Source organism: Erinaceus europaeus, chromosome 7, assembly GCF_950295315.1.
Source record: "Erinaceus europaeus chromosome 7, mEriEur2.1, whole genome shotgun sequence".
Classification (NCBI taxonomy): domain Eukaryota; kingdom Metazoa; phylum Chordata; class Mammalia; order Eulipotyphla; family Erinaceidae; genus Erinaceus; species Erinaceus europaeus.
In genome coordinates, this window is record NC_080168.1 from 14722617 (window position 1) to 14750507 (window position 27891).

The 27891-nt window shown below is 47.2% G+C and overlaps 3 long non-coding RNA genes across 3 annotated transcripts in view; 1 reads left to right on the plus strand and 2 right to left on the minus strand.

Moving 5' to 3' along the window:
- Positions 1-1026: 1026 nt before the first annotated feature.
- LOC132539257 (uncharacterized) lies at positions 1027-5139 on the minus strand. Its single transcript, XR_009550520.1, has 4 exons — positions 5003-5139; positions 3616-3742; positions 3410-3526; positions 1027-1403 (listed from the first exon to the last, which is right to left on the minus strand). It is a non-coding gene; the product is annotated as an uncharacterized LOC132539257 (long non-coding RNA).
- Positions 5140-18528: 13389 nt separating this feature from the next.
- LOC132539382 (uncharacterized) lies at positions 18529-20758 on the minus strand. Its single transcript, XR_009550631.1, has 2 exons — positions 20343-20758; positions 18529-18772 (listed from the first exon to the last, which is right to left on the minus strand). It is a non-coding gene; the product is annotated as an uncharacterized LOC132539382 (long non-coding RNA).
- Positions 18574-27891, plus strand: part of LOC132539383 (uncharacterized) — a 49122-nt gene continuing 39804 nt past the window's right edge. The window contains exons 1-2 of the long non-coding RNA XR_009550632.1: positions 18574-18705; positions 21924-22021. This is a non-coding gene — a long non-coding RNA (uncharacterized LOC132539383). The remainder of the gene's footprint in view (positions 18706-21923; positions 22022-27891) is intronic.

Sequence of the window (27891 nt, forward strand, 5' to 3'; positions counted from 1 at the left end):
CGTGAAGCTAGCCCGGCCAGCCAGACCCACTGAAAATTTTAACAACACCCCCCTTTTTTTCCAACTCCAGTAACACTTTATTGAGGAAATATTGATTTACAGGATGATTGTTGTCTCAGGGTGGGGGGAGGATATTTCTACATTGCTCCAAGATTGGTATCAGTACATTATAGCCTTTACCAGACCATCATCCTGCTCCCCCATAGGGACTTATGACCCCAGCCTCCATTCACTGCTTCTCCCACCTCCTCCTGAGCCTCCAAGAATCAACTGCATGCTCTCTTTTATTACAACATGGACAAAACTAGAGGGAATCATGTTGAGTGAAATCAGGCAGACAGAGCACAAATACTAGATGACTTCACTCACAGATGGGCTCTGCTCAGCTCTGTTTTAAGGTGGTGTGGGGGATTAAGCCTGGGACTTTGATGCCCCAGGCATGAGAGTCTCTTTGCATAACCATTCTGCTCTCTCCTCCACCTGCTCTGCTCTTTTTATTCTTGAGTGTGGGATTAGTCCAAACCCCATGCTTCTTGGTTCTCCCTTCTCCCCCTATGAACCTGCATCTCTCTGCCTCCACTGCTATCACAGAGACTAATGCAATAACAGACTCTGCGTCCCCTGGCTGGGGACTGACCTCTGGTCCTTGCCTTCCTTCCTTGAAGGATGGCTGGAAGACAGGGACTGTTAGGAACAGCCAAATGCTAACCACATCTTCAACACCTGTCCTGCACATTTCAGTTGAATTCAGAGCTGTGTGTTTCTCATGAAAACTCTGACTCTGGCTTGTCCTGAGGAATTGGACAGTTGGCTGATGCTGCCTCACCCCACCCCAGGAGCTGTTGCTGGCTGCCTGTAGATTCACACAGCCTGCTTGGCCCCTTTCTCTCCATTTCCTGTCCAGACCCACAGTCCTGCCTTTAGAGTAAAGCTTTGGCAAGAGCTGGAGTTATTTATAGAGCTCCATTCATTTACTCTGGGCCACACACATTTGACCCAAGTGAGAGCAGTGTGCCCAGATATTCCAGAGGGAAAGGACTCTCTTTATTTATCATGATGAAGAGAATGAAAGGGCACACGGAGGTCCCCAAGTGCCTGCCCTCATCTCCTCCTTCCACGCTGATGGCTCGAGCCATGGGGAGGTTTTCATCATCGTGAATCTTTCTCCACGTGATGGAGGTGGCATGGAAGTGTCTTTCTTGGACCAAGAGCTGGCTATCCTTCCTGGACACCATTCTTGTTGCTTAGGTCACAGGGTTCGTGGTTGGTGTCACATGCCATCGGGAGTGACTGCCACCTCATCTTGGCACTAAGTTCAGCCACCTTGGCAAGTGTTGGTCAGCTGCTCTGCATCCGAGTCAGCCAGGCAGGGCCAGAAAGTGGGGAGCAAGGAGCTCAGCTTCCTGGGGTAGGAAGAGAGTGGCTCCTCAAGAGCGGCTCCTCAATACACATCAAGGGCAGTGGTAATGGTGACTGGCTCAAACCCCCTTAATGTCTTTATTGGTGGATTAATGGCTTACAGTTGATAGTAAAATACAATAGTTCATACATGCATAACATTTCCACATAACAATACAACCCCCACTAGGTTCTCCTCTGACATCATATTCCAGAACCTGAACCCTCCTCCTGAACCCTAAAGTCTTTTACTTTGGTGTAATACACCAACTCCAGTCCAAGCTCTGCTTAGTGCTTCCCTTATGATCTTGTTTTGCAACTTCTGCCTATGAGTGACATCATCCCATATTCATCCCTCTGTGTCTCACTTATCTCACTTAACACAATTTCTTCAAGCTCCATCCAAGATGGGTGAAAAAGGTGAAATCACTATTTTTAATAGCTGAGTAGTATTCCATTGTGTTTATAGGCCACAACTTACTCAGACACTCATCTGTTGTTGAACACCTGGGTAGCTTCCAGGTTTTGTCTATTACAAATTGTGCAGCTATAAACATAGGTATACACAAATCTTTTTGCATAGGTGTGTTTGGCTTCTCTCTTTCTCTCTCTTTTAAATGTTCTTTTGTTAAATATTATATTTATTTTGTTTTACTGAATAGAGATAGAGATAAATTGAGAGGGGGAAATAAAGAGGAAGAGAGATAGACACCTTCAGCACTGCTTTATCACTTATGAAGTTTTCCCCCTACAGGTGGGGACTAGAGACTTGAACCCAGGTTCCCTCTCTCTCTCTCTCTTTCCCTCTCTCATTTCAGGGGATGTATTCTTTTTAAAGATTTGTTTATTTTATTTTGTTATTGAAAGCATAAGGGGAAATTTTCAAGGAGAACTAGAGAGGAAAGAGAGTGAGAAAGTTAAAAGGGAGTGGGGGTAGACAGCATAATGGTTATGCAAAGAGACTGTCATATCTGAGACTCTAAAGTCCCAGGTTCAATTCACTGCACCACCATCAGCCAGAGCATAGCAGTGCTCTGGTTAAAAACAAAAATAAAGAAAGATAAAGGGAAGGAGGGACAGAAGGCAGATCACTACTCTAGCACTGGTGTCTCTGTTCTCAAACCTGGAGACTCAGGCATATAAATTCTGTGTTTTACCTGCTAAGATATTTTCCTCTCTGGCCACAGGAGATACATTCTGTGTAAAAGGAACCAAAATATTTCTGTGGTTTGGCCATGCCAATGGGATCAAATAATCTCTCATTAATTAAAATTTTCAAACCCTGTCACAGCTGCTCCCACCCCCCTCCTCAACCACAGAAGCTTCCATCAATTTACAGTGGCCTGCTTTTGTTTGGTTTGTTTTTTCTTCCAGATATTTATAGATTCACAGGAAATTGCAAAGAGACCACTACCTTGTGGTCTAAAGGACCTGCCCTCCAGCTCCCCAAAGTGGCAGCTGATGTGTATGAAGTGTGGAACCAAGACATCTACCCAGGTACACAATGCAGGGAGCTCACTCAGACTTCATCAGCTCTCCATAGGTGGGTGTGTGTGTGTGTGTGTGTGTGTGTGTGTGTGTGTGTGATAGCTCACCTGTGTGTGTGTGTGTGTGTGTGATAGCTCACCTGTGTGTGTGCTCGCTCACCTGTGTCTGTGTGCTCACTCACCTGTGTGTGTGTGTGTGTGTGCTCGCTCACCTGTGTCTGTGTGCTCACCTGTGTGTGTGTGTGTGTGTGCTCGCTCACCTGTGTCTGTGTGCTCACTCACCTGTGTGTGTGTGTGTGTGCTCGCTCACCTGTGTCTGTGTGCTCACTCACCTGTGTGTGTGTGTGTGTGCTCGCTCACCTGTGTGTGTGTCTGTGTGCTCGCTCACCTGTGTGTGTCTGTGTGTGTGTGCTCGCTCACGTGTGTGTGTGTGTGTGTGTGTGTGTGTGTGCTCGCTCACCTGTGTGTGTGATTCTGCATGGCTTCATCTAGGTTTGTACACCCACCCAAATCCAAATACAGACCTGGAATGGGAGAGGTAGCAACTCGTGGGAGTATCACTGGTGGAAGCTCCAGAGATGGCAGAGCCTTGCTGTGGTGTCTGTCTCTCTGTTTCTCCCTCTTTGTCTCTATCTCCATATCTAATATGAAAGAAAAATAAGAGAAAGACCTAGAAGTGGTGGAATCATGCACACGCAAAGTGCTTGTGTGACAGAAAAAGCAAACTCACCCATTCCTTTCATTCTGCTGAGTAGATCAGGGTGTGACTGTACTTCCCTCCTCACGCAGGCTTGGTGGATTCTTTCCAAGCCATCTCGTAGGCAGGTTCTGTGCGCTGGGCTGGGCATTTAAAGTGACTAAGAGTTTAAAGAGGGAACTTGCTGCAGGCGGCCTGTGTCATCTAAAACTCCCTTGGGGTCTGGGCTGCAGCCTGAAGTTAAACACGCTCTCCCTTGCACAGTGGAGCCTCCACGTTCAGGGCAAACACAGGCTCCAAACAGCCTCCTATGACCGAGGTCACAGCTGCCAATGGATCTGTGTCCCATGTTACAAAGAACTTTGGTTTGTGGGAGCTTGTTTGCATGGTGTGATTGTGGGGAACAACTTGCAGGCTCTTAGAACAGTTTTAGTACCAGGATCATTTGAAAGGAAAAAGAGCACTCCCTTTGAAACCACTCGTCTCCTCCCCTCCCCTCCCCTCCTCTCTTCTCTTCTCCCTCCCCTCCCCTCCCCTCCTCTCTCCTCTCTTCTCCCTTCCCTCCCCTTCCCTCCCCTCCCCTCCCTCCTCTCTTCTCTTCTCCCTCCCCTCCCCTCCTCTCTTCTCTTCTCCCTCCCCTCCTCTCCCCTCCCCTCTCTTCTCTTCTCCCTCCCTTTCCCTCCCCTTCCCTCCCCTCCTCTCCCCTCTCCTCTTCTCCTTCCCTCTCTCCCTTTTCCCATCTTCCCTCCCTCCCTCCCTTCCTTCCCCTGTCTCTGTCTCTATATGTCTCTCTCTCTCTTTCTCTCTCAGGGTTGTTGCTGGGGCTTGGTACCTGCACTATGAATCCACTATTTTCAGCAGCCATTTCCACACCCCCCTTTTTTTATTTGATAGGACAGAGAAAAATTGAGAGGCAAGGACAGAGAGAGATACCAGCAGCACTTGCTTCACGGCTTGTGAAGCTTCCACCCTGCAGGTGGGGAATGGGGGTTCAAACCTGGGTCCTTGAGCATGGTACTGTGTGTGCTCAACTGGGTGCACTACCCCCTCCCCAGCTTCTGAAATGATTTATTCATTCAACTCGAGGCTGAAGGATTCAAATAACTTTCCAAAATACTGACATGCCTCCCCCCCACCACTGCCATCGCACCCCACCCCCACCAAGGCTTGTTTCTTATTTCTTCTGGGACTGAAATGCCAGGATGTGGGAGAGGCTTTCAGCCAGAATCTCTACATGAGGCCCACATTCTAACTCCAGGGAGAAGGAGGGCCCTGTTGTCAGAGTAGCAGCTCCCACACCAGGAGGGCTGGGGAATTAAGTGCAGGGAGCTTGAAGGCCAGAGGGGCAGAGAGGGAGGGAGGGACGTTCATCCTGGGCCAGTGGCGGGAAGGCTGGGAGCAGATCATGCTGAGTCATTACCTTTGTCATTGCTGCTGCCTTCTAGATGTTTCCACAAAGAGGTCAAGAGAACAATTCCAACCATCCCAGCATCAGCTGCCATCTTCCCCACTCTGTGCAGCTCCCCCCAGTGGGTCCCCCACCTCATCTGATGTCACTCCACCCCTCTACCCTCCTCCACCAGGTCACTTTTGTCAGAACCTTCCAGGTCCCTTGCTTCCAGTTCCCCGAGTCAGGCTTTGGCTTCTTATCATCTTTGATAAGTGACCCTGTTTTGACAGAGAGTCTGAGCAGCTGTTGGAGGGGCAGAATCCACACATGCACCCAGAACTAAAAGCAAGATTGGGTCTCATCTCCCTGTATGGGTGGCTTGAAACTCTGTCCCTGGGGCCTGGGCTGACCTGTCACTTGCTCTGGTCACTAGAATATGGTGGAAACAAGTCAGGTCTTTGTAGGGAGAAGGTGCTTCCTCTCTGGCTTGGAAACATGGGCCCAGCCTGTGGGGGAGGGCACCCATGAAGGGGGGGAGGGCTAAGTGTTTCCAGACTGAGACCCACCAGTCACTGCTGACCCCCAGCTGACCACAAACATTGAGAACTGCTGCCTAGACAGTGTCTTAAGTGTCGGGAGGCCTAGCTGTGCAGCAGGAAATTGATAAAGCTCATCTACCTGAAATCCTTGAGTTCTGGACTGACCCCAAGTAAAGCCAGGTAGACACTGACTAGGCCTCTTTTTTATATGTATTTTTATTTATTTTATTTATTAGTATTTATTTATTCCACTTTTGTTGCCCTTGGTTTTTTATTGTTATAGTTATTGTTGTTGTTATTGATGTCGTCGTTGTTGGATAGGACAGAGAGAAATGGAGAGAGGAGGGGAAGACAGAGGGGGGAGAGAAAGATAGACACCTGCAGACCTGCTTCACTGCCTGTGAAGCAACCCCCCTGCAGGTGGGGAGTCGGGGGCTCGAACCGGGATCCTGATGCTGGTCCTTGCACTTTGCGCCACCTGTGCGTAACCCACTGTGCTACTGCCTGACTCCCCTAACTAGGCCTAACTTCTTTTCTCATTACTAGAAATAGAAGGGCCAGGTGGTGGTGCTCCTGGCTGAGCACAGGTTACCATATGCAGAACCCAGGCTCAAGCCCCAGGTTCCCACCTGCAGGGGGGGAGCTTCATGAGGTGTGCAGGAGACTCCTTATCTCTCTCCCTCTGTACTTCCCACTTTTTTCTCAATTTCTCTTTTTCTTCAATAATAAATAAATAAATAAATAAATAAATATTAAAAAGAAATAAACTATTTGAGATATATATATATACATGTATGTGTATACACACACATATCACATGGTAACACCCTCAGGAGAGTGTGTGCTTAACCATGTGCAGGATCCTGGATTTGAGTTCAGGTACCACATTAAAAATATATGTACATATGTATGTATGTATGTATACATGTATTTTTTAATAGCCTAGAAAAATTTCTTGGCTTTTAATAGGATTCTTCCCAAATTAACATTCTGCCTTAAAGCGTCCTTGTGGACTGGAGAGAGAGCTCAGCTGGTAGCGCATGTCTCTCTGTGCACAAGGCCCAGGAATTGAGCTCCAGAAGCACATGGGAGCATCATGCATAACACGGGGAGTTCCATGGATGGTGGAGCAGTGCTATGGGCTGGCGTGCTCACTGTCTCTCTCTCAGAATGAACACAAGCTTCCCAGGAGGCAGCTCAGTCCCACATGTGTGAGGGAGGTCCTGGATTGGTTCCTTTCCCAGCTACATGGGCTTCGTTCTCTAGAGCTGGGACAATGTATGGTTCCTTCATAGAATTAGAAGCTCAGCACAAGGAGCTGGAATTGGCTGCCTCCTTGCTTGGTGTTCTTGGGCTCCACCGGCCAAGGATCCTTCAACTTGATGTACTGTTGGCATCTGAGAGCAAAATTCAGAGGGAAGGAGGAAATAGAGAGGGAGACAGACAGAGAGACACCTGCAGCCCTGCTTCACCACTCATGAAGCTTTCCCCCTGCAGGTGGAGACCAGGGGCTTGAACCCAAGTCCTTGTGCGCTGTAATGTGTGCTCAACTGGATAAACCACTACCTGGTCCTTTTCCCTCTCCTTCCTTCCTTTTTTCCTTCCTTTCTGTCTTTTTAAAAAATTTTATTTATAAAATGGGAAATATTGACAAAACGCTAGGATAAGAGGGATACAATTGCACACAATTGCAACACCAGAACTCCGTATCCAATCTCCTTCCTTGATAGCGTTTCTATTCTTTATTCCTTTGGGAATATGGATCCAGGATCATTATGGGATGCAGTAAGTGGGAAGTCTTTTTGTAAAACTTGAATTGAGCTACAGCTAAAAGGATGTTGGATCATGCTGCATAGATTGGGGATGGGGGGGTCTGGGGGGTCTCAAATTTTATTCCAGGCATGATAATCTTTAGGTTTTGACTATTTTTCTGTTGGTTTTATTTATTATGCACTTCATGTATTTTTTTATTATTATTGATCATTGGAAGCAAGAGAGAAAATGTGCCCTGAGGCCTTTATATGGTCTAGCTAACTAAACTCAGATCTCCCTGGCAAGGGAGCAGGCTACTATTTCTGGGAAAAACATGGGACTGAAAACTCTGTACTAGTTTTATGAAGAGCACTTGAAGAAAATATGGCTGATTTTATGTTCAAAAGTGTCTGTTTTATCTAGAAATTGAGCTTTGGGGGTACTAGATGGAAGTAGACAGAGACAAAAGGAGAAGGGTTCAGGTCCCCTGTGAGAGAGAGAATCAGAACAGATGCTGTGCTCTCAAAAGACTGGGAGAAGCAGGACAAAGCATCTCATCTGTACTGAGCATGGGCACTCACTGACGAGTTTGGATACTGCCCACTGGGATATCTTAAAGCTGAAAGGTGCTGACCACAGGACACTATGGATCTTAAAATAAGGGCAAACCTGAAACCCCAACACTTCTAGTTTTCATGTCTGAATCTCAAAGAAAAAGGGATGCATGGTGTCATCTTTAAGGATTAAAGATAAGGAACAGGGAGTCAGGCAGTGCTGCACCAGGTTAAGCACACAAATCATCATGTGCAAGGGCCCGGGTTGGAACCCTGCTCCCCACCTGCAAAGGGGCCACTTCCTGGGCAATGAAACAGGTCTGCAGGTGTTTCTCTTTCTATTTCCCTCTTTACCTCCCCCTTCCCTCTCAATTTTTCTCTGTTCCGTCAAATAAAATAGAAAGAAATAGAAAAATGGCCACCAGGAACAGTGGATTCATAGTGCCAACACCAAGCCCCAGTGATAACTCTGGTGGAAATAAATAAATAAATAGCATTTAAAAATCAGAATAAAACCAAATTTCATCTAAGAAAAAACTCCTAGGCTAGGGAAACACTTCAGTGATGGTGTCCCAGACTGGCATACCTGGAGTCCTCGGGGTCCCAGGTTCAGTCCCCACCGTCTCCTTATGCCTGAGCTAAGCAGCGCTCTGGACTCTCTCACTCACTCTCTCTGCCTCACATGATAAATAAATCTTGAATGCAAATTAAACAAAACAAACAAGGAAAAGTCAGAGCAGCTTCCTTAGGGCTGTTGAGATATATATATTTAACAGAAACTCTAAATAAAGGCTAGAAAGAACAGGCTGACAGGAAATAGTCAAAGTTTTGGATGGAAAGACCTCCACCCAAGAATATTCTGTCTGGTTAGATTATCCACCAGGGTCTAAGGGAGGACGAAGGGTTTTCCAGAAGCACTTAAAGGGTTTTGTTACCACTAACCCTGCCCTAGTGGTAACAAAACAACCTTTAACTGTTTCTGTAGAAATGTTAAAAGAACTTTGATAAAAGGAGGATGCAGAATGACCTCATCCAGAAAAGAGTAAATAAGAAAATAAAGGAAAACAGACAAAGTCAAAGACAGTGTACAAAGCTTTAGACTTTGTGTTTAAAGCTTTAGACTTCACTAACTTTAGGTTAGTGAAGAGGAGAGAGCAGGGGGAGGGGAGGAGAGGGGCTAGGCTGCAAGGCTGAAGAGTGGATGGTGTGTGTTGGGGGGACATCGGCCCTTTGGCTGGGGTGTAACAGACATTGAAGATGTGTGGAATTGGACTTCTAAATGATTTATAGTTTTGTAGACTATGGTTACTTCAAAACAAATAGAATGGACAAAGAAAATATTCCTCAGGGAAAGTCAGTGGCTAAGACCCAGAAGCCTCCCACTAAGATGAAGAGAAGTAATTATTTGTTCAATAACAGAGAAATGAGCTTAAAAGACCCACACAGTGAGCAGGGGGACCAGAGGTTTTCAGAGAACACAGATGGGAAATTCTGGTGTTCAGGAAGATGGCTCCCTGATGGAAGTGCAAAACTGAGCCCCTCAGCCTGATGGTGTGTCAGGCCTTCCTGTAGCACATGCCTCAGACATGCCCATGCCAGGATCAGAGGGAAGGAGGAGCCTGTGGGAGGACCTGAGAGAGGACAGGAGGGTGGATAAGGCTGCAAGCTGGAGAGGGGCCCCAGTCTATACAGACAGAGCAAGTCTACAAGATCCCAGCAAAGGTCAGATCCAAGTCCTCAAGGGTCAGATGGTCAGCTCCTGGGGGGTGGCCAGTGGGAGGAGGGGAACTCAGGGCTAGAGCTTCTGTGATACACTTTGAATGATCCCTAAAAAGAAATGTGATTCGAGAAACTCAACTTTCAGATGGAGAAACTGGTTGTCAAGACAGTTGTGCAACAACCTGAGTCTGGAGAAGACAGAAGCTCCTGAATAGTAGGCTTGAGAGACCCTATGAGAGAGAGAGAGAGAGAGAGAGAGAGAGAGAGAGAGAGAGAGGAGAATGGAGCATTCTTTTTCTCAGCGGTTGGGAGGCAGCATAGAGATAGAGCACAGTACTTGCAATAATGAGGTCCTGAGATTGGTCTCTGGCCTCACTTCTGCCAGAGTGGTGTTCGGAGTCTATCTGTCTATCTCTCTCTCTTCTCTCCTCTCTTTTGATAGGACAGAGAGAAGTTGAGAGTAAAGAGAGGTAAAAAAGGGGGGGGAGAAAGAGAGAGACCTATAGCACTGCTTCATTGCTTATGAAACTTCCCTAGATGAAGACTGAGGGTTTGCACATTATAACATAAGCTCTCAACCAGTTATACCACCAGCCAGCCTCCTCTGGTTCCTTCTCTCTCTCATTGCACACAGTAGGCTGTTTCCCCCCAAATGTCCCTGTTTAAATAACACAAATATTCATCCAGAGGAGTGAAGTGCTTTTTTTTTTTTTTGCTTTTTTTGTGGAGCAGGTCATGAGCATGGCTGTACTGCACATTCTTGAGGTTTCAGGTAAAATTGACAATCCTTTACTGGAATCATCCAGAATGAAAAGGAAGGACTTAAATATATAAAACCAGAAATGGAAGCAGTGTTGCAGCTGGCAGCATGAGAATGCAAATGATCTTCAAAGAGATTATCCACAAGTTTGGTGTTTATTCTTAGAGAGCTAGAACATAAGGAAGAGAGAGGGAGACCACAGCACTGTTAAGATTTCATGTATACAGATGCCCAGGATTGAACCTAGGTATTCAAGGCTGTGAGCACGCAACAGAGGTATGTATTCTTAAACTAGAAGCCCAGAAGGCTGGGAAAATAGCATCATGGTTCTGCAAAAGACTTTCATGCCTGAAGCTTCAAAGTTCCAGGTCCCATCCCCAGCACCACTTGTTGTTAAAATTTCAGAAGGCTCTTGCCGGGCCGGCTTGCTTCACAGGCGGGTAACAGAGACGCGGAGACAACGGCTGGGCAGGGAAGCTGTATTTCTTTATTCAGGAACAACGATTCACAAACTAAGACAAACTAATCACCAAACAGAACTCGGCTGTCTCTTTGCGGCGGCACAAGCACTCTCCCTTACTCTCGAACTCAGGAACCGTCTCTTACTCTGGAACTCAGGAACCCAGGAACTCTGTCTCTCTGGCACTCTCTCTTACTCTGTAACCCTGAAACTCTTGAACTCAGGAACTCAGGAACTCTGGCTAACTCTGGCACTCTCGAACTCAGGAACTCAGGAACTCTGGCTAACTCTGGCACTCTTGAACTCAGGAACCCTCTCCCTTCCTCTTGAACTCAGAAACTCTCCAACTCATGAACTCAGGAACCCTCCCTCAGGGTTCCTTGGGGCGGGGCCAAGCAGGCCCGCGAAATTAATTGGACTGATCCAATTCTCTTGGTTTGGGGAGGGCTAGAACAAACCAATGTAACGCATACGACAACCACTGCAAGCCAGAGCTGAACATTGCTTGGTCTCTTGCTCATTAAAGATAGAATAAATTTTTAAAAATTTTTAAGCTGGGGAGAAAGGAATAGAAAATATGAACACAAACAAATATGGAGACTAAGAAAAAGCACTTAGCAATCTGGAATGAAGATCCAGGTTCTATCTTTGTTGTTGACCCCCAAGCCTTCCCTGGGGCCAGTCATGCTCTGTGAAATTTTGGGAACCTTTATATTTTATTGCTGCTCACAGCAAAAATAGCACAAAGCCAGGTATTTCTAAAGGGAGAAAGAGGCAGATTGTTGAAATGCATAAAGGTTGTGTTTCTTATGTCCCCAAAGAGGATGGCTGTCTGCTAAAAGAAAGAAGAAGGCAGCATAGCCAGGCAGAAAGAACCAAGAGGTCAGAGACAGAAGGGGGACTTTGCAGAGACAGGGCTGTCCAGGGCTGCCACCACCCTCACACCCCTTCCTGTCTCATGAATCTACTGTGAGAATTGGGGTTCAGGGCTCTAATTTTCCCCTGCTTAGCTCAAGTTCCTGGATGGCGTGAAGGCATGATGGCTACGCAAAGAGACCCTCATGTCTCAGGTTCCACCCCCAGCACCACCATAGCCAGAGTTGAGTGCTGCTCTGGTAAGGAAAGGAAAGGAAAGGAAAGAAAAGAAAAGAAAAGAAAAGAAAAGAAAAGAAAAAAGAAAGGAAAACCCCAATTTAAGTTCTTCCTGTGGAAGGAGAGGAGATCTTTGCCTACATGCAGTGTTAAGCTCCAGGGCCTAGGTTAGCGGCCCTGTGCCCCAATGGAGAAGTACGGGTGGCAGTGGGAGCTCCATGGATGGTGGGGTGGTGATGTGGTGGTGTCTCTCCTCTCACCCAAAGAAATAATGAACAAACTCAGCCAAGGAGGCTGCTCAGAGGTGTTGCCATACATATGTAAGGCCCTGGGCTCACGCCTTAGTAGCACAAAGAGAACTTTGGAACTCTATCTCGGTGGTTCCCAGCTTGGTGGGAATTTCCAGGTTATCTCCAGGGTACACACACAAGAACAGGACTAGGGAGGCACACCTCGAACTCACCAGGTCTAAGAATCATCGCCTTTGAACTGAAGTCCTGTTTACAAGGTTGTATGTATCAAGGGCACACTCCCACACCTCTTCTTGAAGTCTGACCACCCCACCCCACCAACCATGGGCCTGTCTCCCTCCCCCACAGCCCAAGGGCCCCCTGCACCCTTCCAACCCCTCCCCTTGCCTGACTCAGCTTTGTGGGCAGAGTCTAAGAGTTTCTTGCTTCGCTCTCTCTCCCTCTCCCTCCAGCACTCGAGTAAGCTCATGCAGTATTGGTCCTTCTCCCTCTGGCATTTCTCACTTAGCACTACCCTCTCTAGCTCATTCCTTGTTGGAGCAGAAGACCAGTTTGCATCTTTTCTCAGGGCTCACTAGTATTCTAGAGTGTACCCAGGCCGTGGCTTCCTTTTCCATCCGTCTGTCAGTGGTTCTATGTACTCACCATGTCTAAATATATATATATATATATATATATATATATATATATATATATTAAAGGGATTATATATTATATGTCTAAATATATAATATATATATATATATTAAAGGGACATTTATTTACTTGTTTATTAATGAGAGGAGGGGACAGAATGGGTGGAGCTGGTGGTGATCATGCTGCAAGGGTTAAGCAAGCAGGTGAAACTAGACGGCTTCAAGATCACATGTGGAATGTAGACACCTGAAACGCATGAACTTTGAAAAGAAGCCAACCCATGTCTAAGTCCTTGGGAGAATTACGGTGGTTATCATTGAGGGTGGAGGGGACAGAAGTTTGGGTATGGGACTGGTGTAGAAATATACCCCTATTATCTTATGATCTTACATCACTAATAAAGATAAATAAGATTTTTTACTCTCAGTGGAATATTTAGAGGCTCTGCCAGACAGTGCATGGGGAGGGGGAAGAATTCTGGGGAAAGTCCACTGTGCCCAGGTAGGTGTGGCTCTGCAAACTCAGTGTTTAGTGAGTATCTACTATGTGCCAGGCACAAGGTGAGATACTCCCAGGTCCCCTTGTGGCTCCCGTATCCATAAGCTGGGGGAAAGCATACACCTTAAAATAAAGTGCACAATAGGTAGAAAGACCTAAAAAGATGCCATAAAGTCCTCAATCAAATAGTTTCTACTTAAACTTAGATAACCTCCTCGCCTACTTCCTATTTCACTTCCTTTGATCACTCTAAGTCTAACCCTGTCAAATAAAGTAAGGACTACAAAAGCTGGATAAGGGCAAGAGACCAGCACACTTTAATGATGGCTCTTTTGGTCACTACCAGGCTGTCCCATCAGCCAGGGCCCTAGTCAGGGAATCCTGGGATTCCCACATAAATCTGATGGGCCTAGACCTCTCACAGATCCCTCTCTCCACCCTCACTGGTCATCTCCATCAGGAACAACATCATAAACCCTCTTATGAGCCTCTATAGGATCTTGCCCTCAATGTGGAGCAACAGTGGTAGAAACTGCCTCTCTCTCCAGAGGGAGGCTGGGTCAACATACTCTGTCACTCTAGGAAGACTGGTCCTGAAATGAGTGCAGCCTAGAATGTTCCCAGCTATGACTGTGGACTGTGAGCTCAGACCTACAGGGATGCAGAGGTTGCACAGGCTCCCGAATATGGATAGACACGGGCCCTAGGTCAGATCAGTGGGGTTTATAGTTAATGGTATTTATATACTTTCCCCATATTTTGGAGCTTCTCCATGCCCTGACCCAGCTTTCTAGCCCTATTCTCAACTCTGACACCATCTTCCCAAACAATACTCCTAGCCTACCTTCATGTTAGCTGTCAGGCTCAGGCAAAAATTCATGGGCCACTTTGAATATACCTAAAATAGACTCCCTAGCTTCTCCCAACATGAAATTATTGTAAATTTTACCTGTTATACTCTTTTTATTTTTTAATTATTTGGGGAATTAATGGTTTACAGGCAACAGTAAAATATAATCATTTTTACATGTTTGACATTTCTCAGTTTTCCACATTTCCACTCACCCCCTGTTAGGTCCTCCTCTGCCATCATGTTCCAAGACCTGAGCACCCACCCCACCCCAGAGTTTTTTACTTTGGTGCAATACACCAACAACTGCTATACTCTTACCTTTAGGTTCCTGATTGTTAAACAACTTGTTCTGCTTTATATCTTAATGCATTTTAGCCACCAAGTTGAAGATGCTACCATGAAGCCAACCTCACGTCCCTGGGCAGATGATCTCACCAATATGTCCTGGAACCCCATCTCTCTAGAGCTCTGCCCCAGTAGGGAAAGATAGAAATGGGCTGGAGGCACACGTGGCGCAAAGCGCAGGGACCGGCGTAAGGATCCCGGTTCGAGCCCCTGGCTCCCCACCTGCAGGGGAGTCGCTTCACAGGCGGTGAAGCAGGTCTGCAGGTGTCTATCTTTCTCTTCCCCTCTCTCTCTGTCTTCCCCTCCTCTCTCCGTTTCTCTCTGTCCTATCCAACAACAAAGCAATGTCAACAATGGCAATAATAACCGCAACAAGGCTGCAACAACTAGGGCAACAAAAAGGGGGGAAAATGGCCTCCAGGAGTGGTGGATTCATGGTGCAGGCACCGAGCCCAACAATAACCCTGGAGGAACAAAAAAAAAAAAAAAAGAAATGGGCTGGAGGGCTGGAGGTATGGATTGACCTGTCAATGTCCATGTCCAGCAGAGAAGCAATTACAAAAGCCAGACCTTCTTGCCATGCTAGCATTGCTGGAGAGAGAAGAGACCAGGAACTCGTGGTGGAGGAGGAACACAATGCAATGTCTTTATTGATCAGAGACAACACCTTTATACATACATACATATATATATTTAACCGGAAGTGGTAAGTGGGAAATGGAAATGGCTAGGAGAGGGGGTGGAGAAAAGAGCACGAAGGTAGAAAGCTTTCATAGCAGCTGTTGAGCAGTTTCTAACCAGTGGGATCAACCAATACCCTGCAGGCAGGGCAGGTCTCAGGCAAAACAACAATTATGTAAATAGACCACACTATCAGCAATGCAGCATGGAGCAGGGGGGAGCTGGTTTAATGTCCAACACTTCCACTTTCTGCTCCCCATAAAGAATTTTGGTCCATACTCCCAGAGGGATAAAGAATATAGAAACTTCTGGGGGGGGGGGGAGGGGGAATATGGAACTCTGCTGGTGGGAACCACCGTTCTTATCCCACAATCTTGTCTATCATCATTTAATCACTAATGAAAGAAATAAAAACTGTGGCCTCGCTGCCAGGCTCTGTCACTGCCCAGATAGAGGCTGCCAGCCCCCTGGTCAGTGCCAGGACTCTGTTGCTGGCCTTCACACCAAGGCCTGCTCCTGCCTGAATGTGCTGACTGATCCCTTTTCCTCCCACATCTAGCCCACTCCTCCCAGGACCTGCTCACCTCTCCCCACTTGATCCCTGTCGCCTCTGCATCTGTTAGCTGTAGAAGGTTTTGGATGCCACATCGTTGACTGTGAAGCTTCCCAGGGGTGTTTGTGTGAGTCTTCCCCTCCCTCGCCCAGCCTGGACTCTACTCTGTAGGGTCTCTAAGCCCATAAGTATCTCTGCAAGTAGATGAGAGAGTCCCAGCCCTGAGAGAACTTGTAGACACCATAGGTTGGTTTCTGTGGCCTTTGTCACACCAAGGCTAGAAAGGGACCCAGGACTCACAAAGTTGACTAGCACTGTGTAACCTCCAAGCCTACTACTGACTGGGGTCCCATGTCCTTCTCATCTGGAAGTCATGTTGGGGCAACAGCCTTCAGGGAACTGGGGACCACACAGCTATAGCTTTCATCCTGGTCTTCTGGGAGAAGCCAGGTGGGCTGAATCTTTAATTAAATCATTACTTTCCAGATGAAATCATTATACCTGTGAGTTTCTTCTGCCTGATTTCTTGTAGATTCCACCTGAGTGTCATAAAAGATCCTGGCAAGCTTCTCAATAAGCTTTTGTGTGACTTTAAAGAATTATTGATGGGGCTGAAGTTGGCGTACCTGGTAGAGTGCGCATGCTACCATGTGCAAAGACCTGGGTTCAAGGCCCTGGCCCCCACATGCAGGAGTGATGGAGTAGTGCCATGGAGCTTTCTTTTTTTTTTAAAAAATATTTATTTTATTTATTTATTCCCTTTTGTTGCCCTTGTTGTTTTATTGTTGTAGTTATTATTGTTGTCGTCGCTGTTGGATAGGACAGAGAGAAATGGAGAGAGGAGGGGAAGACAGAGAGGGGGAGAGAAAGATAGACACCTGCAGACCTGCTTCACCGCCTGTGAAGCGACTCCCCTGCAGGTGGGGAGCCGGGGTTCGAACCGGGATCCTTATGCCGGTCCTTGCGCTTTGCGCCACCGCCCGACTCCCGCCATGGAGCTTTCTATCTCTCTCCCTTTCCTTATCAATTTCTATCTAAATAAATATTTTTTAATTACTCTAAAAAATAGCCATTGATTTGTCTTCTAGAAGTCAATATTTTGGTACCCTGGCTTTGTAAATAATAAACTAATACAAGGTGACTTCTTGGATCAGTTAGAACAAGTGTCTTTTATTGTCTTTATGCAGCACTGGGAATGAACCCACCACCTAGTGCAAATGTGTATTACAGAGTGGCCTCCTGACCCGATTTAAGATTATATGTCCTTAGAGAGAAAGGAGCGGGAGAAAGAAGTCATGGAAAAACAGAAAGAGGAGAGAGAGGAGAGGGAGAGACACAACACCATCCCACGATCCTTGGAGCTTCCTCAGTTGTTGTCCATGGTGCTCCCATGTGGTGCCAGGGCTCTAACCCTGGGTCTTGCGCAAGTAAGACATGTGCTTTGTCATCTGAGCTACCTCTGCCCCTCCCCCTGTGCCAGGGCATGCTATGGTGTGTGGGGGGGAGGGTGGGGAGGTGCAGGGGGGGGACTGAGAACAAAATCAGAGCTAGCAATGATTTCACTCACTCGCTGTTGGCAACTCCTTCTAGCTTGGTGTCAGAACTAGTTTTGGGGGTTTGTTTGCATCATGCAGGCTCACCCGTTTTGACGTATGTGCATAAGGACCCATAGGGACCCGCTTTTAAGTTCCTGGGGTGGGAGAGTGGCTTGAGGCTACTCCTGTTCAGTCCTTGACACTGCATGTCCCAGAGAGGTACTCTGGCTTCCCTCCATTAACCATTTATCTCAGATGAAATGAATTCTTTAAAATGAATCCTCCCTTGAAGGTAGAGAGCAGAGACTCCCAGCGTGTGTGTGGGGGAGGAGGTGAGCAACACCAAGGCCAGGTTTCTAGAACACTCTATGCTAGTTTTTTATTTGTTGGATATGAGGGAGAGAATCACAGTCTTTGATGTTCTTAGATATTCAGCTATTATATTCACAGCATTTCTTTTCCCATCTACACTCAGTTAGCAACCAACTGAAATTTTACCAAGAAGCAGGGAAATGGGGCTGGGCAGTGGCACGGCTGATTGAGCACACACATACTACCACACCCAAGGACCTGTGTTCAAGTCCCAGTCCCCACTTTGTTCCCCTCCCCCAAGTGCTACAAGCATCTCCCAATTCTCTCTGCCCCTCTATTTCTTGCTACCCCTCCCCCTCTATCATGCAGGAAGGAAAATCAAGAAGAATGCCACAGGGAACAGGGGAGTGGTACAGGCATATTCCCAGTGATAAGCCTGGTGAAAAGATGAGGCAAAAGGATGGGTGTGGGGGAGAGGGACCAAGCCTTCGGGACTGGAGCCTGCTGCCCAGCTCTTGTGTGAATGGCTCTTTACTCAGCCCCAGAACCTGGTGTTGATTACATTTTGCTCTCACCCAGCTTGTGCAGGATAAAGAACAACTCCAGGAAACAGACCCTGCCTGCAGCTCTGGGATAGAGTAACATTCCTTCAAGCCCTCTGAGAGCCCTGCCATGCCCCAGAAGGACGCCAGATGCGAGGGAGTTTCCTCACTTTGCTTTGGTGGGTCTGGGGGGGTGGGGGGGGAGAATTCCTGAGGCCTGAGTCATCTCATCCACCCAAATCCTCCAGACTGTTCTGCCAAGACCTCCAGGGTGAGACTGGAGGCCTGGCTCCAGACTGAGAACCCTCCTCCTAGCAGCCGCCCCCTTCCTCCCTGACCCTCGCCCTCTCCCCCATGTGGGAACTGTGTTCTCCCAAGTCATATGAATGGACCCCCTTCACACACGTGAAAACAGATACCAAAGAACCCTAGTGTATCCATGACGCAATGAATAAAGCACACAAGACAAAAAGATTTTCTGCAGAGGGAAGTGTTTGGTCAAAGGATAACTCTTACTCTGAACCAAGGCCTTCTTCTCTGAGCTGGCTGAGCAGCTGGGAGTTTCTAGTTCTGGAATCTTCTTTCTTCCAGCATCAGCCATGCAGGAAGGGCAGGAGGAGGTGAGGCCCACAGTCCCAGCCCGGGAGTAAGGTGAGGTGGGGAAGTTGTGAGACAGCCTAGAGCGGTTTGCTCACAGGATAGTCATACCTGAGTGCTCCTATTAAGAAAACAAATCCATTAAGTTCTAGTAAACTGGGGCTAGAAATCTGGGCCTGGGACATGGGGGACACTGAGAGAAGGACATGGGACTGAAGCCAAGAGGGGGACTGCTACCCAGTGCCTCAGGAAAGCACACTCTGCCATGCCAGCTTCTCCAGTGGGAAAAATTATTCTAGCCTGCACTCACAAGTTGGTGAATTATTCCATTTTATTTTATTTTATTTTATTTGCCACCAGGGTTATCTCTGGGGCTCAATGCTTGTGTGATAAATCCACTACTCCCAGTGGCCATTTCTCCCCTCTTTCTTTATATATTTGATAGGACAGATAGAAATTGAGAGGGGGGAGGAGATAGAGAGGGCTTCACTGCTTGTGAAGCTTTCCTGCTACAGGTGGGGATCAAGGGCTTGAACCCAGGTTCTTGCACATGATAGTTTGTACACTCAACCAGGTGTGCCACTACCTGGCTCACAAAAGTTGGGGAATATTACCTCACATCAACCTCACACCCTCCATAGAGAGTCAGCTTGCATTCAATTATAAGTGTGTGTGTGTGTGTGTGTGTGTGTGTGTGTGTGTGTGTGTGTGTGTGTGTGTGTGAGAGAGAGAGAGAGAGAGAGAGAGAGAGAGACTAGGGGTGGGGAGTAGTGGGATAGTACAGGAAAGCCAGGAGCTGGATTTGAGGACAGTCAGGGTTCCAGGCCCCCAGATTTCCCCACCTCCTGGGACTTGGCTCCACAGACTTCCTCCTAAAACAAAGCCCACAGCAGGTCTTAACTAGTCTTCCTTGTTTCAGCAGGAAAAAGCCAAGGGAAGGGCCAGTCTCAGCCTGTTATTTATTTATTTGTTTCTCTCTTACTTTCTTTTTCTTCTTCTTATTTTTTTTTTACTTATTTATTGGATAGAGTCAGAGAGAAACTGATAAGGATGAGGAGAATAGGGGAGAAAGAAAAAGAGAGACACCTGCAGTGCTACTTCACTGCTTGTAAAGCTTTTTCCTTGCAGGTGGGAACTGGGGACTTGAACCTGTGTCCTTGCACCTTGTGATCTACCACTCTCCCACTCCCTATTAATTAGAGGCAGAGTCTCCACATGTATCACCCACCTCTGGTCACTCCCTTCCTCATCACAGGACCATCTCAGACAGCCAGTCCCTTTGGGCCCTGGTTTCAGGACTCCACAGAGCCCAGGCCTCAGGAAACTGGAGAGAGGACAGTGGTGTGTGCACAGCGTCTGACAGAGGACACCCGTCCAGCTCTGACCAAAGTGCAAAGAGCAACACCTGTCCCTCTCCTCCTCCAGAGCCCAGAGCAGACATTAAAGTCAGCTTTCTAAGATTCAACTTTTTTTTTCATTTTATTGGGGTGGTGGTCGTGGGTGATTAATGATTTACAGCACAGTTGTCTACACGTGGACGCCATTTTCAGCTCTGCCACATGATGGGTGTCTGCAAAACTCTCTCACCCCCAAGCTAGGAACCCCACCCCCCTGCCTAAACCTTACTCTCCAGAACCCTCTGCAGAGTCCTTTGCTTGGGTGCAGTGCCCCACCTGCAGTCCAAGTCTTACCCTGTGTTCTTCCTTTTTGACGCTGTGTCCTGAGTTTCACTGATACGTGGGGTGATCCAGCATTCTCTCCTCTCTTCCTGACTCATCTCACCTAACACTTTTCCTTCAGGGTCCATCCAAGATGAGGCACAGATTGGGAAGTTAGAATTTCTCCTCTAACATCTAGATCTTTGATGGCTGGCCTTGGTTCATCAGCATTGGTTCACTCTGCCCATGGGAGACTGTGGCCCTCTGTCTGATGCCGCAGAAAGATTCCAAGGAAGAGATCATTAACTCAGATAAATCCCCCTCTTCCCAGGAGTGCCAGCCTTTTATCCAGGAGGCAGAGGTGGAGTGGGGGTACTGGGCATGGGGTGGGGAGTGCTGGGAAGAGTCAGGGGCTGGATTCTAAGACAATCAGGGAAGAATAGAAAGCCCCCCAGATCTTTCTGCCTCGTGGACCAGGTATCCCCAAACTTCCACCTAGAACAAAGCCCCTAATCGGTTCTGATGGTCCTCTGTTGTTTCAAGAGATCAAGCCAGAAGAATATCGGAGTGCCCAAGGCTGTCTTTGGGTTCCCCGACTCAGGCTCTAGCTAGAGTGAAGCTCGACACCATCTGTCAGCCTCTGGTCCTCTCCTCCTTCCAGTATCCCACTAGGCCAGTTCTTTGGGGCCTTGGTTTTAAGAATGAGGAAATTCTGGCCCCACTCCCTGAATGCAAAATTTCCCCACTGACACAAAGAGTCCCTTAACGGTCCCCAGCAGCCAGCAGCCAGCAGCCTAGATTTTAGAGCAAAGTACACGATCTAGGAGGTGAGCGTGTATTTTACCTAAAGGACCCCTCACTTTTCAGAGAGATGATTGAAGTAGACTTGCACAGAGCTTCTACATGCTTGCCCCAAGCTCATGAACCACTGGACTAACAAGGACAGCCCACAAGGCCAAAGCCATCACCACCTGAAAGTCTGATCGGGCAGGAAGGGACAGGTCCCCAGATCTGGCCACCCAGGTTTTCCACTTGGAGTGCCCCTGCCAAGCTCCGTCCTGCAGACCCCGAAGCCCAGGAGGACAGTGCAGGTTTCTTTGTTACCTGACTTGAAAATGGTTAAAAGCGTGCTTCTTCTCTGCAGATCTTCCCAGGTGTTTGCTTAAGCACATTAGCTCAGGGAATCCCGAGGTGTTCAGATTCCAGCCACTGGTCTCATCTGACTGCTGATTCAACTATTCAAGAGTAGATGGATGTGCATCTACTCTTGCTCACCCTGTCCTGAGAGAAACAGAGAGTGAGCTGGAGCTCATCTCTCCTGCCTGCTCCACAGACCCAGCTGGCATCTCAGGCAGGAAGGCAGCACTGTTTATTTGCATAACAGCTTTATCGAGGAAGCCTCAGGCATCTGCTGAAAGCTTCTAAAGGCCTGGCTGGTAGCCCCAAAGACAGCCAAGGGTCCCTTTATCTCCTCAGTCCTGCTTCTCACCCTGCCTCCCACCCTCCCCAGGAGCTGGGCCAGAGTGAAACTGGCACCTGCCCAGGGCTCTCAGTCACATCCAGGCTCACTCCCCACACAAGACACAAGGAGACTTATTTTTCCCCTTTCTTCAGAATCCTGTTGCTGTGTGAGCCTGCATTTATCAAACAAAGACCGAAGCAGAATAGCAGCTGTGCTGTGAACACTAGAACCTGAGGCAGAGATGAGCCTGGTGTGTCTCTGTTTGTGGGTGTCTGGGGTTCGTTTCCAGGAAGCTCTTAGTGGAAGATCAGTGATTGAGGTGCTGCTCAGATCAGTTTGTGAGAAGCCTGGCATCCTTGTCTTCATGTGTCTTTCTGTCACCTAGCTCCTGACAGGGTGGACAGTATGCCTGGTGGCTTAGCTGCTACGCTTGCTTTCAAACACTCTTCCCCACGAGGGTCCTGGGACACAGGTTGTGATTCAGAACAGCAGACTAGTGGCCTTTCTATGCAAAGTCTGTGGCCAGTAGTTTCCAGAACAGTTTTCCAAAAATGGATTTAACACACAGCTCTGGCTTCTGAGGCCACTGGCATTTTCAGTCCTGCTGGAGTCCCAGAAATGAGCATGAAGCCAAGCAAACATGAGAAAATGTTATTCAAATGGTTTCCCCCAGCTTGTCTGGTGTCAGACAAAGCACGTCGTGCAGGGCGGAATGCCCAATTTCACTCTTTTATCATCAACATTCGGCGCGAATGTGCAGGCTTGTCTGTATGTGCTGAGGAGAGAGCAGCACAAGACACATCTTCGTATTTTCAGGGTGTGGGGGAGGGGGAGGGGTATCTTAAAGGCTGACTTTGAATCGTTAGGTTTGGAATTGACTGAAATACAAGTGTCTCTGCTAAACACAGTGGACTTGCACACTATGCAATTTTATTTTATTTTTATCTTTATTCATTAGATATGGACAATCAGAAAATGAGAGGAAAGGGGGAGGTAGAGAGGGAGAGAGACAGAGAGACACCTGCTTTACCACTTGCCAAGCTTTCCCCCCTGCGGGTGGGGACCAGGGACTAGAACCTAAGTCCTTGAACATTGTAACATGTGCACTCAACTAGGTGCTCCATAAGCTCCTTTGAATTTTTTTTATTTTAATTTTATTTATTTATTTATATGTATTTTTTAAACATTTTCCCCTTTATTGGGGGATTAATGTTTTACAGTCGACAGTAAATACAATATGTATATTGTATATGTATAACATTTCTCAGTTTCCCATATAACAATACATTTTTTATTTTAAAATAATTTTATGTGAGAGAGGAAGAGAGAGAGGGTGAGAGAGAGTGATAAAGAGAGGTAACAACTAGAGTATCACTTTGGCACACATGATGGCAGGGGATGAACCTGGGACCTTATGCTTCAGAGTCCAAAGCTTTATCCCTGTGCCACTTCCCGGGGAAGCACACTGTGTATTCTTAATTCTCTGTTGCAACTGAAAGATGACTCTCTCCCTTCATGAGTGATGGTAGGTGTTGTGGGGTCCCAGGTCACCAGGAGCAGTGGAGTCATGTGGGAACGAAGGCCCAGTGATAACCCTGGTGAGGAAAAAAAAAAGTGTAGTAATGGAAAATTCCAAAGAAGTAGCCCAGGAGAGAAATGTGTGATGACAGCTTAGGAGAGCTCTCAGGAGTGTTCACTAAGGCACAGCAATGGAGAACAGAGAAGGGGAGAGTGTGATGGAGCAGATGCCTGAGAAAGGCAGGGCTGTGCTCTACCAAATAAGCTGTTTCTCACCCCACAATTCCCATAAAATTTCTTGTTCACTTGCTGTTAGGGACAGCACAGGGACAGGAGGCCTGGAGACCCAAAACTGCTGGGGCAAGGATACTTTCTTGCTTGTTACCACATGTTCCCTATGCCAGTGGGGAAGAAGTTCAAAGTAACACCAGGAACAAGAAGTGGGACAGTTTTTATGGAAGCACCCTGTAGACTGTAGGAGAAGTTTTAATAAGGTAGCCACACCTGGTGACCTCAATGGACCAATGGGAAGCTAGTCCAAGATTAAATAAAGCTGATATGCATTCACACAGGGCACCCCACTAGATACCTCTGTCCTTTCATATCACTTCTGCACCATTTCCACCTCATATCTTTGTAAGTCAGAAGTCTCAACTTCACACACCTGATCTCTCTTGTAATTTTTTCAAGGAATCCCATGACAACCCCCCACAGAGTGAACTGGTGGTTGTGGGACTTCCACAAACCTAACCAGGACCCCCCCCCACACACACACACACACTGCCCTGTACTGCACTCTGCAGCCAAATCTGCTAAAACACCAGTATTGACACCTGAGAATCCGCCCCTTGGGATATATGTTTTGCTTCTATTTACACTTACACTGAATTAGATCGCTAAGTTCAGCATTTTTTTTTTCAGCTGACAAGCCATTACTCTCTAACCTGGGTATATTTTTTGCATAAAGAACCCTGCATTCCCATGGTCACTCCATCATCCCACCCTCAAGAGACTTGGAGGCACTTCAGACAGTGCCAGCTCTCTCAGAAGAAGTCAGGTAGTGGGGATATTGCTCCTCCACAGGAAATGGGCAGGCTGGACTCTACAGGGCAGTGCTAGGCATTCTCAGAACCACATGCATGAAGCCAGGGGTCCCATAAGGCCCCCCCTGAAAGGAGGACCAGATGGCAGAGGTTAGTGTGACTACTTTGACCAGGGAACTTCTTTCTGGGCTGGGAAAGAGAGGTTTGATGATACTCAGAATGGAAGAAGAAGGAAGAGAAGCAAAGAAAGAGAATAAATGCTGAAGGAATGAGGCAAGTTTTGACCTTGGTTTGTTTTGCTGGTCTAGACTCTGTTTAGCTGCAACTGAAACCGACAGAAATGCCCTCAGACACTCTCAGGCAAAACAAGGCAAAGCAAGACCTTGCCCCGACCCCCAGCATAATTGGCTCCTCACGTCCAGGAGAGCACATTGCAGACACAGCTGGAGGCAGGACCCCTGGATTCTTGAGATCAGCTGTTCTCAGCAATATGGGAGGGGCTGGGGAGATAGCAAAGTGGTTATGAAAAACAAAACAAAACAAAAAACCTCTCAATTCTTAGGTTTGAACTCCAGCACCACCATAAGCCAGGGCTAAGCAGTGCTTTTTTCTTTCTCTTTCATTAAAAAAAAAGTAAATAAAATGTACATTTTATTTATTTATTATTTACATTTTATTTCTTTATTTTATTTTAATATATTTATTTGTCTTTATTAGAGAGAGAGCACACACTGCTTAGCAGTGCAGTGGTGTAGGGGATTGAACCTGGGACTTTGGAGCCTCAAGCATGAAAGTCTTTTTGAAGGACCATTATGCTGTTTCCCCACCCTAAAATGAACATTTTAAAGGAAACACAGTGGTGAAATCTGACCCCTGGCTCCCAGAGTCTCTTTTTAGAGAAGCCTGCAGGAGACCTTCTACCCCCACTCCAACTTCCATGCAGGATTCTTACTGAATCTGCTGAGTCATGCATCCACTCATGGAGGCAAGGGAATGATGAATCTTTGAAGATCTTTGAATGATGATCTTTGAAGCAGAATGAGCAAGACAGCCCAAGACATGGAAACTTCTAGAAAAAAAAGGAGGAGACATTTTTCCCCTCAGAAGAAGTGATTGGGGGGGGGGGGTCATCTTTGTATTCCATTTTGCCAGCAAAGAGACTGTGAACTAGGGGCTGGGCAGCGGCTGACCTGGTCAAGTGTACAGATTACCTTGCCACAAAGACCTGGGGTAGAGCCCCCACTCCCTGCCTGCGTGGGGAGGGAAGCTTCATGAGCAGTGAAGCAAGTACTGCAGGTGTCTCTGTCTCTCCCTCTTTATCTCCCCTTTCTCTCTCAATCTCCCCTTCCCCTCTCAATTGCTCTCTTTCCAATCAAATAAAGAGAAATAAAATAATGGTCGCTGGGAGTGGTAGATTCATCATGTAGGCACTGAGCCCCAGTGATAAAACCCTGGTGGTATTAAAAAAATTAAAAGTATGTGAATTCAATTTGTACACACACATGTATCTCCTGGAACTGGAGCTGGCATGGGCGCTGGGCTGGGGCCAGAAGGAGAGTGATCTCAACATTCCTCAGCGTTCACAGCAGCAAAGATGCTGCTGGAACTCCCTAAAGCTCTCGCCTTATCTCTTGGGTATTTAAGGGAGAAGCTGGAGGCAGGAGTACAAGTTGCTGTTTAATATACTATGTTCTTGAAACTTCAAGACACATTTCACCCAGTGGCACAGGATTAAATTTGAAGTGGTAGAGAGAAAAAAATCACTAAGCACACTTAACTTGTGAGTGGAAAGAAGGGTTATCAGACAGCTTACTAAAGGACTAGAAGTCAGTAATTGCTCAAAAGACACATTCTGCACATTCGGTTTGAGATGTTTGCTCTTTTCTGGGGGCTAAGGGGTTCTCGAGGCAGGTGTGGCCATGCTGAGGCCTGAGGAGGCACTCACTACCAGGCCCTTGGATCACAGGAACTCCACCTCAGAGAGGTGCCTATTACCTGCTCCTGCCTGAACATCTCTCCCTTTAAGACTCAGCCTGGAGAAGGGGGTGGGGCGGGGTGAGGCAGGAAGTGACACACCTGGCTGAGTGCACATATTACTCTGTGAAAGGACCCAGGTTCGAGCTCCGGCTCCTCAGGAGGGACACTTCATGAGCAGTGAAACAGGTTCACAAGTGTCTATTTCTCTCTCCCACTCTATTTCCCCCCTCCCCTCTCAATTTCTCTCCATCCTGTCAAAATAAAATAGAAAGAAAAAATGGCCACTGGAAACAGTGGATTTGTAGTGCTGGCACCCAGCAGTAAACGTGGTGTCAATTAAAAAAAAAAAAGTGAGGGCTCCTTGAATGTTGTCTCAGATCCTTTCTGGTCTCCCTCTAACACTGGTGAGCAGGGTTGGGGTGAGTGGTGGTGGCTTTATGCCAAGCCAAGATGGGATTGATTTTCAAACAATCTAGAAAGGGAAACCAAATTCAAATATTCATCATCTGCAAAGCCAAGTGTTTCTGCCCCAAAGCGGAGAGAGCAGAGTATAGACACAAAATGAGGCACTTTGCAAGAGAGTCGAAATGGGTCCGAGAAAGTGAGGCCGAGTGGCGGTGCCTTCAGTGGAGCAGACGTGCTGCCATGCGCAAGGATCCGGGATTCAGGCCCCAGTTCCCACCTGCAGGGGAGGAGGCATCACAAGCAGCGGGACAGTGCTGCAGATGTCTCTCTCTCTCTCTCTCCCTCTCTCTCTCTCTCACTGTCTCTCTCTCTCTCTCACTGTCTCTCTCTCCCTCTCTCTCTCACTGTCTCTCTCTCCCTCTCTCTCTCTCACTGTCTCTCTCTCTCCCTCTCTCCCTCTCTCTCACTGTCTCTCTCTCTCCCTCTCTCTCTCTCCCTCTCTCTCTCTCACTATCTCTCTCACTGTCTTTCTCTCACTCTCTCTCTCTCACTCTCTCTCTCTCACTCTCTCTCTCTCACTGTCTCTCTCTCTCACTGTCTCTCTCTCCCTCTCTCTCTCACTGTCTCTCTCTCTCTCCCTCTCTCTCTCTCTCCCTCTCTCTCACTGTCTCTCTCTCACTGTCTCTCTCTCTCCCTCTCTCACTGTTTCTCTCACACTGTCTCTCTCTCTTTCTCTTTGTCTCTCTCTTTTTGTCTCTCTCTCTTTCTCTCTCTCTCACTCTCTCTCTCTCTTTCTCTTTGTCTCTCTCACTGACTCTTAAAAGAAATGACTGGCCACCAAGAGTGGTGGAGTTGTGCAGGCACTGAGGTGCAGCAGGAATCCTGGTGGCCAAAAAGGAAAAAACAAAGTAAGAAAAAGAAAATTAAAAAGAGAGAGAGAGGTAAAGAAAGAAAAAAAAGAAAGAAAGAATGGGGAAAAAAGAGGGAAAAGGGCAGAGAAAGTATGGAAACTAGAAGTCAGAGAGGAATGGGGTATAATCAGATCCAAGCAAGTGGACATGGGATGTGTGTAGACAGGATTGTCACAATTAACTGGTTTTTTTTTTTAAAGGAACACGACTTATTTATTTTAGTTTCTCTTTTTTTATATTTATGTATTTACTGTGGATAGAGACAC